The sequence below is a fragment of the Macaca nemestrina genome, chromosome 10 (assembly GCF_043159975.1).
Source record: "Macaca nemestrina isolate mMacNem1 chromosome 10, mMacNem.hap1, whole genome shotgun sequence".
NCBI lineage: Eukaryota > Metazoa > Chordata > Mammalia > Primates > Cercopithecidae > Macaca > Macaca nemestrina.
Window position 1 is genome coordinate 120,517,437 of NC_092134.1, and position 15,499 is coordinate 120,532,935.

Below are 15,499 nucleotides of genomic sequence, written 5' to 3' on the forward strand. Positions count from 1 at the left end.
CTCTCTTTCTCCAACTACACCAACCTTCTTATCAAATATGCCAAGCTTGTTTCCTTCCATCCTAGGGCTTTTGCATTTGCTGATCTCCATGCTTGAAGCATTCTGTCTCTAGATATTCACACATTGTTTCCTTCTTACGCTTTGAATTTCATTTCAAGCATTATTTCATCAAGGAACTTTCCAGTCCACGCCCCAAAAATGTAAACCCCTGGGCACTCCCAAGTCCATCATTCTGTTTGATTGTCTTCATAGCACTTTTGCCTTCCTGAAATTATTTTGTTAAATTGTTTCATAAAAGCCCTGGATGATCTTGACAGAAGATGAAAAAGTGAAACAAGGAGGTGGGTGTGGGTGGGGGCCAGGCATGGAGCCAGGGTGCTTTTGAACATAGGCAATGTGATTTCTTTTGAGAAATGTTTTCTTTTGAGAAAAGTTGGGATATATAGACTACCATATGTTTTCTGTGGTTTGGTTCTTCACTGTTTTCAACGTTCTAAGAGTTTATACATATTTCAACAAAAGAAAGAGAAAGAACATGCAGCTGTCTCCAAAATTATTTTAAGTCTCTTTCACATCTATTTGCTAATTTAATATCAATACTGAGAGGCAGTATAGTGTAGTGTTCTGAAGCTGACCGAATCCCCACTCTTCTGCTTACCAGCTGTGAAATCTTGGGAATGATAAAGCCTATCTGTACCTGTGTCCTATCCGTAAAAGTGGGATAATAATAGTACTTATTTTAAACATTTGTTGAGAGGATTACATTAGTTAACAGCCCTGTGTTCCTAGAATAACCTGTGGCACATCATAAATATTCAACAAATGTTAACTCTAATTTTTACCAGAGAGTAGAAAACAGTCCTGCTGCTTGAAGCTTCTCAAGAGAAATGAAAGGTTGAAATGTCCATTTCCACTCCAGATAAGATGGCAGGAGTGATCAGGGCTCCTCCCCTTACTTTTGAAGCAGTTCCCAGGTTTTGTCCACAGAGCTTCACTACTGGCAAATATTTTTCTGTCTGTCTTTCTTCGAACTACTTAAATAGTTGGAAAAAGTGAAAGAAGCCTCATCAGCAGCAGCTGAGAAGCAGTACAAGTAACATCTGAGAAATTCTAAAAGGGATTTTAGAAAAAAAGTTCTGATTTGGTTACCAAGCATTGCACACGCATACACACACACACACACCCCATTTTAAATATATTTACTCATTTGATCTAGCAAAAGAAAAGGATTCCATCTTAATCTTACTTGTTGACTTATTTTCTTTCTTCCTTCAACCAGACCAAAATCCATGAGTAGTAATTTAGACTCTTTTGCTTATAACAATATCTCTAGAACCTAGAAATATTTGGCATAGAATAGGTGCTCAATAAGTATTTCTTGAATGAAATAACAACATCAGCAACTCTTTGAGGTAGGTGCTATGATTATCCTGTGGTATATGTTTAAAAATGAGGTTAATTAACTTGTCCAAGATAACAGCTAGTCAATGCTAGTGCTGGGTTCAGCTAGTGCTTTTAAACATTCCATAGCATTGCATCATGTTTCTCCCTTTAAAATATCAATCCACTTAAGTCTTTAATCCATCTGGAGTTAATTTTTGTATAAGGTGTAAGGTAGGGGTCCTTTTCAATTTTCTGCATATGGCTAGCCAGTTCTCCCAGCACCATTTATTAAATAGGAAATCATTTCCCCATAGCTTGTTTTTGTCAGGTTTGTCAAAGATCAGATGGTTATAGATGTGTGGTCTTATTTCTGAGATCTCTTTTCTGTTCCTTGGTTGATGTGTCTGTTTTTGTGCCAGTACCATGCTGTTTTGGTTACTGTAGCCTTGTAGTATAGTTTGGAGTTTTGGTATCGTGATGCCTGCAGCTTTGTTCTTTTTGCTTAGATTTTCTTGGCTATACATGTCTATACTTGTGTTTTTGGTTACATATGAATTTTAAAGTAGTTTTTTTTCAAATTCAGTGAAAAATGTTAATGGTAGTTTAAGACTCAAATGTAAAACCCAAAACTATAAAAACGCTATGGGAAAACCTAGGCAATATTATTCAGGATATAGGCAAGGGTAAAGATTTCATGATTAAAACATCATAAGCAATTGCAACAAAAGCAAAAATTGACAAATGAGATCTAATTAAGCTAAAGAGCTTCTGCACAGCAAAAGAAACTATCATCAGAGTGAACAGACAACCTACAGAATGGGAGAAAATTTTTTCAATCTATCCATCTTACAAAGGTCTAATATCCAGAGTCTACAAGTAACTTAAATTTACAAGACAAAAAACAAACAAACAAACAAACAAACAAAAACAGCAAACAACCCCATTAAAAAGTGAGCCAAGGACATGAACAGACACTTCTCAAAAGAAGACGTTTATGTGGCCAACAAATATTTTAAAAAGTTCAGCATCACTGATCATTACAGAAATGCAAATCAAAACCACATTGAGATATCATCTCATTCCAGTCATAATGTGATTATTAAAAAGTCAAGAAACAACAGATGCTGGAGAGGTTGTGGACAAATAGGAATGCTTTTACACTGTTGGGGGGAATGTAAATTGGTTCAATTATTATAGAAGACAGGGTGATAATTCCTCAAAGATCTAGAACCAGAAATACTATTTGAGCCAGCAAAACCATTAGTGGGTATACACCCAAACGAATATGAATCATTCTGTTATAAAGATATATGCAGGAGTGTGTTCATTGCAGCTCTATTCACAACAGCAAAGACATGGAATCAACCCAAATGCCCACCAATGATAGACTGGATAAAGAAAATGTGGTATATATACCCCATGTAATACTATGCAGCCATGAAAAGGAATGAGATCATGTCTTTTGCAGGGACATGGATGGAGCTGGAAGCCATTATCCTCAGCAAACTAGCACAGGAACAGAAAACTAAACACTGCATGTTCTCACTAATAGTGGGAGCTGAACAATGAGAATACATGGACACAGGGAGGGAACAACACAAATTGGGACCTGTTGGGGAGCGAGGAGAAAGGAGAGCATCAGGATAAACAGCTAATGCATGCGGGGCTTAATACCTAGTTGACGGATTGATAGGTGCAACAAATCATCATGGCACAAGCCTGCATGCCCTGCACATGTATCCTGGAATATAAAATAAAATTATGAAGGGGTGGACTGTCCCTCCACACCTGTGGGCGTCTCTCCTTAGGTGGAACAAGAGACTTGGGAAAAGAAATGAGACACAAAGTATAGAGAAAGAAAAAGTGGGCCCAGGGGACCGGCGCTCAGCATACAGAAGACCCACACCAGCACCGGTCTCTGAGTTCCCTCAGTATTTATTGATCATTATCTTTACCGTTTCGGAAAAGGGGAAGTGGCAGGACAACAGGATCATAGTAGGGAGAAGGTCAGCAGAAAGACATATGAACAAAGATCTCTGTGATATGAATGAGTTTAAGGAAAAGTGCTGTGCCTTGATATGCATATGCAAACATCTCCATAAACCTTTTTAGTGCATAAAGAGCAGCATTGCCACTAGCACGTCCTGCCTTCAGCCCTAAGGCGGTTTTCTCCTATCTCAGTAAATAGAACATACAATCGGGTTTTATACCGAGATGTTCAATTGCCCAGGGATGGGCAGGAGACAGATGCCTTTCCCTATCTCAACCACCAGCAAGGGAGGAGACCACCCCTCATATTGTCTTATGCCCAATTTCTGCCTCCAAAGAAAGAAGAAGTAAAAACTAAAAGGCAGAAATGAAATCCACAGGCAGACAGCCCAGCACCGAACCCTGGGCCTGGTAGTTAAAGATCCACCCCTGACCTAACTGGTTCTGTTACCTATAGATTACAGACATTTGTATAGAAATGCACTGTATAGAAATTCCTATCTTGTTTTGTTCCAGTCTAATTACTGGTGCACACAGCCCCCAGTCATGTACCCCCTGCTTGCTCAATCAATCACGACCCTCTCACATGCACCCCCTTAGAGTTGCAAGTCCTTAAAAGGGACAGAAATTGCTTACTTGGGGAGCTCGGCTCTTGAGACAGAAGTCTTGCCGATGCCCCGGCCGAATAAACCCCTTCCTTCTTTATTTCCATGTCTGAGGAGTTTTGTCTGCGGCTTGTCCTGCTACACCAGGAGGCCCTCTTTCCTCTTATACTAATCATCCTCAGCACAGACCCTTCACGGGTGTCAGGCTGGGGGATGATCAGGTCTTTCCCTTCCCATGAGGCCATATTTCAGGCTATCACATGGGGAGAAACCTTGGACAATACCTAGCTTTCCTAGGCAGAGGTCTTTCACAGTGTATGTATCCCTGGGTACCTGATATTAAGAGAATGGTAATGACTTTTAACAAGCATGCTGCCTTCAGGCACTTGTTTAACAAAGCACACCCTGCACAGTCCTAAATCTGTTAAACCTTGAGTCACCACAGCACATGTCTCTTGCAAGGACAGGGTTGGGGGTGGGGTCACAGATTAACAGCATCTCAAATACAGAACAAGATGGAGTTTCTTATGTCTACTTCTTTCCATATAGACACAGTAACAGTCTGATCTCTCTTTCTTTTCCCCACAAAATTAAAAAAAATCAATCTCACTATTTTATCCACTCCATTACAAATTACACCTGGATATGACCACCTAATTACTTTACGTAGCCTCTAATCTTTTACTTATCCCATCCAGCTAGAAAGTTACTGATAGAATAATCTGTAGACACTGGTTTTTGCATCTCAGGCTACTGTTGAAAAATGTCAGTGGCATCCCACAGAAATTATATTTGTCTACAACAACTCTGTTTTCAAGCTCATTCCCGTTTTGGTGTCATTTTTTCTTGGATATCCAGCTGCAATGAAAATTGAACTCATGCTCAAATATATGTGTGTCAATTGACTCAATGAGTAAATTAACATGTTGTCTTTGATTTATAAGAGACTTGTTAAAGGCGCCTTAATCACAAAAGAAAAAATCTGAGAAAATTGACACTCAGCAAAGTTTAGTGCCATTAACTGAGGTTTTTCAACAGGATATTGGAGCCAAGGCCACCTAAGAGTGAACTGTTTAAAAAAACAGCAACCAAAAAAAAAAAAAAAAAAAGAAAAGAAAAAAAGAAAAAAGCAAGGAGGAGCCTCTGGTTCCAAGTGAGTACAGTAATCTTAGAACCTGTTTCCAAGATTATAACCTGTTTTATGCAACCATCAGAGCCAAAGAAACTTAACTAAAGGATTAAAACTTACGTAAACAAAGATCCTTTTATTTACAACTCTGCTTCTCTGACGAACAAGAAGCTCCAGCTTACACGTTTGAGGTGCTTTATTCATACTGGCTACTCAATATGTAATTTTTTAAAAATCTGATGATCTTACAGTATGGAAGCAACAATGAATGGTGATGTTGGTGAATGCTAAGGTAAAAGTCCTTCATTTATTTGGGTTAAATGAAGTTTAATGGGTTGCAATTCAGTCATTTTTACTTGGAAAAATATAAGGAGATTTAATGTTTAGTTATAAGATTCTTTGGGTTTTCTAATTATTTTGTTTATACAGTCCTATAGCAATGACAATTCTGTTTAATGCAGGATTCGTTTTGTGAAGTAATAATAATGTTGTTTGTTTATGCATGCACAGATACAGGTTTACATTGAGTTTTTAAATATGTAGTTACAAGTGGCTTGGAGCATTAGAAGTATGTCTAAATGATTCTGGATAATGTTGTTTTCCTCCTGTCTTGTCATTGGCCTGGAAAGTCCCTTTTTGTTTATCCAGTTCTTCCACAACCATCGTTCCAATTCTGATCAAGCCCCGTGTTCTTCACATGTCTCTCTCTCTCTAGAAATCTTAGAACATTAGTTGTCTATAACATGCATAGCTACACACTTAACACTCACATATACACATTTTTTTTTAGTTTTCTTTTAAAGTTCAAAAATGAGAACATTAGTTTTTCAAAGCCAAGTAACAGAGGAGTATATAAAAAAATCAATTTTGCACATATCTTTTTACATTTCTTTCTATGCTCACATAAAACATACATGATGTACGTAATTATACACATATGCTCCCCTACAATTTTTACTCACAAATATAGGATCATCATTACATACATATCTTGACTTGTTGCTGTAATCATTTATGAACTATGGACATCCCTCTAGGTCAGCATGTATATCTAAATTGTGGTTAGTCCATAAATCCTGAGATAAGAATATCTCTTTCTGCAGAATGAATTTCCAAAAGTGGAATGAAGAAACATCATGTACTGCAATATACAATCCCATCACTTCTCCACGCCATTCCATTGTATGTGATAAATCTTTCAAAAAATTTTTTTAATTTACTATATGCAAAAATGAGGGTATTGTGCTACTTTTCAATCACATTTCCTTGGATACCAGTGAGATTTAGCATCTTTTATAAAAAGGTTATAATAATTTTTGTCTATTTGCCATTTTCCTCTTTTATAAACCCCAGTTCATACATTTTACCCATGTTTGCTTTTTCTTTTCAATTTGTAGAAGTTCTCTATTTTACATTAGAGTTATAAAGCTTACCTCTCATATACATTTCAAACATGTTCTCTATTTTTTAAAAAACTTATTTATGGTATTTTTTGCCTTTGTGTAAATTTGTACTATTAAAGAAGTAGACTCTATAATTTTTTTCCATTATAGTTTCTTTTTTTTTTTTTGTCTTTTTTTAAAAAAGTTTTTCTTTAACCTAACATTACTCTTATTTTTCACATTTTTTTTTACATTTTATTTTAACATTAAAATCCCTAATCTATTGCTCTTTTTCATCTTTAAACATGGCATTATGCAGGAATACCACTCTTTTCTTGTTGAATGAAGATCTAATTATAATTATAAAATCATTTATTAAATAAGCTATACTTTCTCTGCTGAGCTATTATGTATTTATTATGTATATGTATACTTCTGCTGAAGTATTTATCATATAACACATTTTAATTTATATTTATATTGGTTGTAGTTATAAACTCAGTTTTGTACAGTAACTTGTACATTTTTTGTGGTCATAACATGGTATTTTAATCAAATTAATATCACAGAAGGCTTTAGTATCTCCTATGTCAGGTACCTACCATCTTTTTCAATATTTTTAGGCAAATCTTACATATTTATTCTTCCTTATAAAATTTAAAGTCAAACTAAAAAGTAGAAATAAACAAAATAAAAAATAATTAAAATTAAAAATCATTTAAAATCATAAAGGAAAATTCAAATAAAAATTAGTATCTCAAGAAAATTATGATTAAAATTGCATTATATATTTATATTTATTTAGGAAAGATAAAGGTTTTAATAATATTATGGATTTTCTTTGGTCCAGTAAGCATGATAGTTTTTCTTAATTCATGCAAGATGACCTTCAATATAAAATTTTGTATTCTTCTTCATACAGTTGCACATTTTTGTTAAAGTTTTCTGGGGTACTTTATAGTTTGATTGTTATTATGAATGCTATTTCATTTTTATTTTAATTTTTGTATTATACTGCCAGTATAAAGAAAAGCCTTTGGTTTTATATATTTTGTATCATGTTTCTGTATCAAATTCTTTTATTAATTACAATATAGGAACTTTTTTGTGTTTTGCAAGTATTAGTAATTTTCTTTTTTTTTTTTTTTTTTTTTTTTTTTTTGAGACGGAGTCTCGCTCTGTCGCCCAGGCTGGAGTGCACTGGCCGGATCTCAGCTCACTGCAAGCACCGCCTCCCGGGCCATTCTCCTGTCTCAGCCTCCTGAGTAGCTGGGACTACAGGCGCCCGCCACTTCGCCCGACTAGTTTTTTGTATTTTTTAGTAGAGACGGGGTTTCACCATGTTAGCCAGGATGGTCTCGATCTCCTGACCTAGTGATCCGCCCGTCTCGGCCTCCCAAAGTGCTGCGATTACAGGCTTGAGCCACCGCGCCCGGCCAGTATTAGTAATTTTCTATAATTAAATATATTTTGTTTTTAAATTTACAATATTTATGTATTAATTTCATTTTCTCATTTGCTTGTATTAGCTAATGCAAGAAATATCAAAACAGTGATGAATAATAATTATATTAGCTGGCAACCTTTATTTGTTCCTGATTTTCATGAGACTAGCTTGGTTATTTCACAGCACACTTATGGTGCTTTGTTAAGTGCCTGCTATGTTACTATCATCATCATCTTCCTGACAAGATGGTAAGCAATTGTTAGCAAAATACTAGTGGAAGGATCTGTTATTTTATGTGAATTAAGCTTTTTAGCCATTGGTATTAGTGGCTTGAGTGTACCACCCACTCCCAGGTGTTGAAAAATATCTAAATATAAAAAAAAAATGTTATGCAAGCCTCTTGCTGGGATAATTTACTATTCCCCAGGACCAGCATTCTAAGCACTTTTTCTTCTCTGTGCACAGCTGATTTTGTAGAGGTGGCCATATCACCTTGTTCAGGAATAGCTTGCTGTAACTGCGGTATGTCTCCCTGCACATTTCTTTTTCTTGTGTTATTTTTTGTTTTTGTTTTTGTTGTGTGTGTGTGTGTGTGTGTGTGTGTGTGTGTGTTATTTCTGAGACAGAGTCTCACTCTGTCACTCAGGCTGGAGTGTGGTGGTACGATCACAGCTCTCTGCAGCCTCTACCTCCTGAGCTAAAGAGATCCTCCCATGTCAGCCTCTCTAGTAGCTGGGACTACAGACATCCACCATGACTTCTGGCTAATTTGTGTGTGTGTGTGTATGTGTGTAAAGATGGGGTGTCATCATGTTGCCAAGGCTGGCCTCCAACTTCTGGACTTAAATAATCTGCCCACCTTGGCCTCCCAAAGTGCTGGGATTACAGACTACTGCACTGGCCCAATATTTTATACTGTTGCTGAGCCACTAAGGCAAGCTGACCAGAATGGGAAGAAAGATGTACATAGACACTGTCTTTTGAAGCACTGTCTTGTGCATGGGCCCACGTTTCTTTCTTGAAATCTATGAGCACCTAATCTGGAAAGGGGGTTTTCACTTACAGACACCCTAGATTTATATTTTCTCTACGAAGGTCACTGTGCAATGTTGAACCATGGCTGTGCTCTGCTTATTGCTAGATTGATACAAGGTTTATTATCAGTTCTGTTATTATTTTATAGAAGTAAGCACTAGGAAATATGTTTACATGAAGATGGTGTTGAGGGAAGGCATTTTACTACAGTAATGTCACTTGGTTATTTGAACCCTCTATAGTTATATGTCAAAATTCAAATTGTGTTGCAATATCAAAAATTACTGTCAATTGATACGTTGGTTTTCTTTCAAGTCTGTTGAAAACATTCAAAATTTTTACAGAAAAATACATTAGTTATTAGAATCTTTCATTTTGCTGATTTCTGAGAAATATACCTTACAATTTTATCTAGATTGAAAAAAGGATTACTAACTGTATCTGTTTATCTCTTATAGTCACCTTGTTTTTGAAGCTACACATAGATTATATCAGCCTAAAAAAATTAAATTGGACATTGTCTATTGCAGAACTTTCTTTGATAAGCTGAGCAAAGATTTATTTATCTTTGCCAAATTAAAAATTTTTAATCTGGCTGGTCTCTAAGCAGCTTCAAAAATCTTGACAGAGCAACAGAAATAAATATTTTTGAGAATTTTATATCTATATTGATTAGAATTTCTTTCACAATTGAAAATGGTTATGTTTCTTATTATGCATCTAGTAGAATCAGAGTTTATCATTCTCTGAATGGGAGTAATTAATCTTAAATAAAGGAAACTGGTTTTCTAAGGTTTAATGCATTGTTACCTAGATTGCTTTTGGGGAAGCAATGAAAATCACTGTGCAGTGTGAACCATGTCTGTGTTCTACCTATTGCTAGATTGATAGAGGGTTTATTATCAGTTGTGTTCTCATTATGTGATCTTGATCTTTATCTGCATATATATATATTCTGATTTTAAGTGTACAATGAAATCTTCTGGTGGAAAATTAACTACAAAACATAAGGTATTTGGCCAGTGCTAAACAGGAGACTTAGAGAAATATGGTCTCATGTGATTCTACCCCAGGAGGCATGAATTATTTGATTATAGGAGAGGAGGATGAAATATGCCACAGTAAGATTTAGAATCGGTGAGAGATAAGTCCTTCCTTTTGTAACATTTGAAAAGGAAATTATGCAGAGGCCAAAGATTGGGAAAGAAGGACTAGCATGATGACTAAACTTAAGATACATTTTTAGAGAGGTTGGCTTTTCAAAAGGGTCCACATGGAAAATGAAGAATTGAAAGTGACTTCTCTTAAAACTATTAATGTTCATGTACCCCTTGGAAAATTTTATGCATTCTAAATATTCATATACCTTGGTTTGCAGAACCTGTTTTAGACCACCTAGGGAACTTGTAAAATAAAGTTGTAAAATATACAAGAACAGGGTTTGTGAAAACTCTCATTGCCAGCATGTGTAACAGGTTGTGCAGGTAGAGAGGTGCACTAGAGATCAAAGGGTGGAGATAAAGATAAAAGTCGTTTCTGTAGAGAGAGTTGTGCTGTGAGTCCCACTTTCACTTCTGTTAGGGAAAGGTAAGCTATTCTTTCTTCTGATTTAAAGCCTAGGGAGCATAACTTTAAGTTTGCTCAGAGTGCTTTATATTTGTCCTCTGCAGTTTGGGAGACACAGGGGACTGGCGTCCAATTCATATTTAAGAAATTCAAGAAGTCTAAAAGGCAAAAGGCTGTGGCTGGATCCACCTGCCAGGAGGTGAATTGAAGAGAAGGCCACATTTAAAAAAGAGCTTCACGCCAGCCAGCCATGGGTTACCCAGAGCTAGTTTGGGGCTGTCTTACATCCAGAATGATTGGGTCGTATGGAGTGGTGATGAGAGTTTAGTAGAAAGAGGCTAAAAGTGTAGGTTGAATATCTAAAGTTGCAGGGAGAAATTGGATGTGATAGTCAGAGGAGATGCATTTACCCTGCCAAAGATACTGCAGGTGTCAGACCATGAATGAGGGGTAGGATCTCCAAAGAATTCAAGAAAGTGGCCTTAAGAGAAAGAGTCAGTTTTAGATACTGCCCTGGGCAAAGGAATCAAGGAAGACATTTCTTCCTTCATTAACTCTTCCCCTTTAAGTTTCAACTCTAGAGGAGATAGAACAGCTTTGTTCAATTGTAGGAGAAAAAGGAAGGCAGAAGGAGAGAAACTAGGATGAAAAATAGAGAAATAACCTAGACCCTCTTTCTCAAATGTAGACTTTGGACCTGATATAGTGGGAGGGAAGGAGATTTGGTTTACATAAAGTGCGAAGTGAACTAGACATATTAATCCAGAACTGCGCCTTTTGGGGGAACTAAAAGTGACCAGAAGGCTTTTTTTTTTTCTTTTGAAAGTCAATGGAAAGTAGTGCAGTCTGTTTGAGATTACAGTTAGTGTCAGTGGAATTAAAAAAAAAAAAAAAAACTGGTCCTATAAAATGAATTTGATAGGCAGTGGAGGAAGAACTAGCCTCTTTTCTAATATCACCATATACATCCCATTTGTTCAAGTTACCTGCGCCTACTATCCTTTTCAAATGTAAATATTGCTTGGGAGTACAACAGTGCATTATCACAACTTTCGAGTATTTTTCAATAACACACCTCTTTCGGTAAATATTGTCCTTATGCTCAGAAAGACACTAGAATTATAATTTTTCCTTCTGCAACTCTCCTCACTTTGGCATGCTGTTACTAGTTTTTCAGGTTATATATATATTTTACCATTTAACTTACAGACAACTTCATGAATCATGGAATAGATTTTGTTTGAGAGGCATGTCATCATCTCCATGAGATGGAAATTGATAAGGACAGTCAAAGCATTTGAATCAAATTTGGGCTCCTCTATAAATGGATATTTTCAAAGGAGAATTCATCACTTATAATAATGCTGTAAATCTTGGTGTTAAAATCCATGCTAAATGGGACTCATTGGTAAGGCTGTCTAATATCTAAATTCAGTATGAACTATAATGTCAGAAAAATCTTTGATTTTGCTGTAATATTTTGTTACATTTACATGAAAAATTTCAGAAATTTATACATTTTAAATCTCTTGAAATCGTTATTTCTTGTAAGACAGCCAAAACAAATAAGTGTTCAAAGACATGTCCTACCTTTGAAATGGGGACAGAAAATAAAAAATGGCTTAGGGGTTGCTTAATACTGCTACTTAGTGGCAGAACAAGGACAAGACAGAGCTGAAGGCTGACAACTTTTCAGTTAATTTGTCTAGCAGCAGGAGCTACCAATTATTGAAATTTATAACATTTCAGGCTCTCTAAGAGGGACTTTACATAATTTATCTCATTTTTTATATGCATGTGGATATATAATCTTTTTAGGATTCAGCAAAAGAAGATTTAGATATCTCCTATTTGAGTCAATCCTAGGAAGCCTAAGAGATCTACCAAGATGGCCCTTTGGCAATCACCAAAGCATCAGAAATATTTCTGTTATTTGGATTTAAAAGTTAGTATCAATTCCATTGTTACAGTAGCAGCTTGAGTGTTCCAAAATGTCATCCAAGTGCAATATATGATGTAAATGTTTGCAAGACAGGAAAAAAAATAGGAAAATGTAGACTGGGAAATGTTGTTGGGGGAAATTAGAAGTTGGGGAATAAGAAAATAGTATCTTTATTCTTCTACAACCTCCTGCATTGCGTTTTACAAACCTTATCATCATTTTAACTATAAATATATTTGTATTTCAGATTTTTAAAAGGCTATCTTTCACAAGTTTACCTTCTTTTCCTTTCTGTGGACATTAGACACGGTCTAAGGTCCATATGACGATGTTTTTGAGTAAAATAAAGTATGCAACAGTAATTTAGAAACTCAAAACTATATAAGTTTACTTAAGTTTGGCCTGTATGGTCAGATGCCTCCTGACACTACAAATATCTTTCTGTGATTTAAAATTTTCTATAAAACTCTAGAAATAAATAGCTGGTAATGTGAACATAGTTCACCAGCATTTTTGTCTTACAAATCACACATTTTTGATAGTAACTATCTACGATCCCATCTATTTTTATAAGAATAAAACATGGTAATCTAGTGTAACAGTATACATGTATTTGCATTTTAAAATGAAGAAACAGTATGTAAATATTAGGCTGGTGCACAAGTAATTATGTCTTTTAGCCATTAAAAGTAATTTAATTTTGGCCGGGCGCGGTGGCTCAAGTCTGTAATCCCAGCACTTAGGGAGGCCGAGACGGGCGGATCACGAGGTCAGGAGATCGAGACCGTCCTGGCTAACACTGTGAAACCCTGTCTCTACTAAAAAATACAAAAAACTAGCCGGGCAAGGTGGCAGGCGCCTATAGTTCCAGCTACTCGGGAGGCTGAGGCAGGAGAATGGCGTAAACCTGGGAGGCGGAGCTTGCAGTGAGCTGAGATCCGGCCACTGCACCCCAGCCTGGGCGACAGAGCAAGACTCTGTCTCAAAAAAAAAAAAAAAAAAAAAAAAAAAAAAAAAAAAATCCATGCTAGATGGAACTTACTGGTTGGGCTGTCTAATAGCTAAGTTCAATATGAACTATAATGTCATGTCAAAAAATCTTTGATTTTGCTATAATATATTTTGTTCCATTTACATGAAAAAATAAGTTCTTCATATGGATATGGAAGAGTACAGAGGTTAGAATTTTGTTTTGTACAGTGTTTTGAATTTCTGGTTTCCAGTTGGCACACTGATCATTTGTTAACTTAGGATCTTAGCTTATGAATAAATCTTATCTGCATTGGATAAGACTTAATAAGTCTTAATCTGCATCTGGATCTTAACTTGTTAATAAGTCTTATCTGCATAACATTTTGGCCATATTTGTGGGTATTTCTATAGACTAAATAAAGTTTTAAATATATATTTATAAGAAAAGTGAGAAAGCAAAACGTGTAGGTGGTAATAACATAAGCTTTGCAGAGGGTAATTTCCAGATACAAACATACAGTACAATGTACCTGTAATAATTATAACTATTTTTGACAAGTAAATTGATATCTTGATGCCTTCCTCTACTATAGATGAAAAAACAATTTACCTCAGATTACTGGTCACAGTGACCCTAGCTCATATTTGGTTGTAAAGTAGTACATTACCCATTTTAGGTTATTCAGCTCCTAAACTCGCATATATTGACAGGGCAACGTGTACTACAGATGTAAGAGATTTTAAAGCTATTGAAGACACTCAGTACATTATGTCTTAAAAATAGTCACATTTAGACATCCATTGGATTGCTGTATTATGGTATTTATAATGATGAGGTACAAAAGGGGCTAGGTTTATGTTTGCATGTACTCTGGAAGACAAATCCTACACTTGCAGCATTTTACCAGTTGCGGCTATTAGAATTTCCTAAACATCTTGACCTGTGGGCTTACATATTTCCTTATTTTTTTTTCCCAGAAGTCTTAGAATCAAGAAAGGGCCTTATATGAAAGTAGTGAAGTGGCATAATATTTTTGAGCACTTCATGCTTTGGTCAATGCCACAGGATCCTAGAATTTTAGTTTATGATTATAGTTTAAAATTACTAAAGTGTTGTATTGCTAGGGGTATTAGTCCATTTTCATACTGCTATGAAGAAATAACCGAGATGGGGCAATTTATAAAGAAAAAGAGGTTTAATGGACTCATAGTTTCACATGGCTGGGGAGGCCTCACAATCATGGTGGAAGAAGAAGGAGGAGCAAAGGACATCTTACATGGTGGCAGGCAAGAGAGAAGTACAAAGGAACTGCCCTTTATACAACCATCAGATCCTGTGAAATGTCACTATCACAAGAAGAGCATGGGAAAAACCTGCCCCCATGATTTAATTACTTCCCACTGGGTCCCTTCCATGACACATGGGGATTATGGGAGCTATAATTCAAAATGAGATTTGGGTGGAGACACAGCCAAATCACATAATTCTGCCCCTGGTCCCTCCCAAACCTTATGTCCTCACATTTCAAAATACAATGTGCCCTTCCAACAGTCCCCCAAAGTCTTAACTCATTTCAGCATTAACTGAAAAGTCCAAGTTCGAAGGCTTATCTGAGACAAGGCAAGTCCCTTTTATCTATGAGCCTGCAAAATCAAAAGCAAGTTACTTCCTAGATACAATAGGGGTACAGGCATTCGGTAAATACACCCATTCCCAATGGGAGAAATTGGCCAAAACAAAGGGGCTACAGGCCCCACATAAGTCCAAAATCCAATGGGCAGTCATTAAGCCTTAACACTCCAAAATGATCTCCTTTGATCCATGTCTCATATATAGGTCATGCTGATGCGAGAGGTGGACTTCCACGGCCTTGTACATCTTCACCTCTGTGGTTTTGTAGGATACAGTGCTCCTCCTGGCTGATTTCATGGGCTGGTGTTGAGTGTCTGTGTTGTTTTTCCAGGTGCACGATACAAACTGTTGGTGGATCTACCATTCTGGAGTCTGGAGGACAGTGGCCCTCTTCTCACAGCTCCACTAGGCAGTAT

The 15,499-nt window shown here is 36.3% G+C and overlaps 1 protein-coding gene across 11 annotated transcripts in view; it reads left to right on the plus strand.

The window, feature by feature from the left end:
- LOC105469869 (solute carrier organic anion transporter family member 1A2) overlaps nt 1–15,499 on the plus strand; it is a 164,115-nt gene that overhangs the window by 23,917 nt on the left and 124,699 nt on the right. For 3 of the 11 annotated variants that reach the window (XM_071072089.1, XM_071072087.1, XM_071072091.1), the window contains one exon: nt 5,016–5,130. The exons of 7 other annotated variants lie outside the window; for them this stretch is intronic. The gene's annotated coding sequence lies outside the window, so the exon portion shown is untranslated. Of the gene's footprint in view, nt 1–5,015; nt 5,131–5,165; nt 5,399–15,499 lie in introns of those variants that run through there. One more of the 11 variants, XM_011721418.2, reaches the window with a different exon arrangement.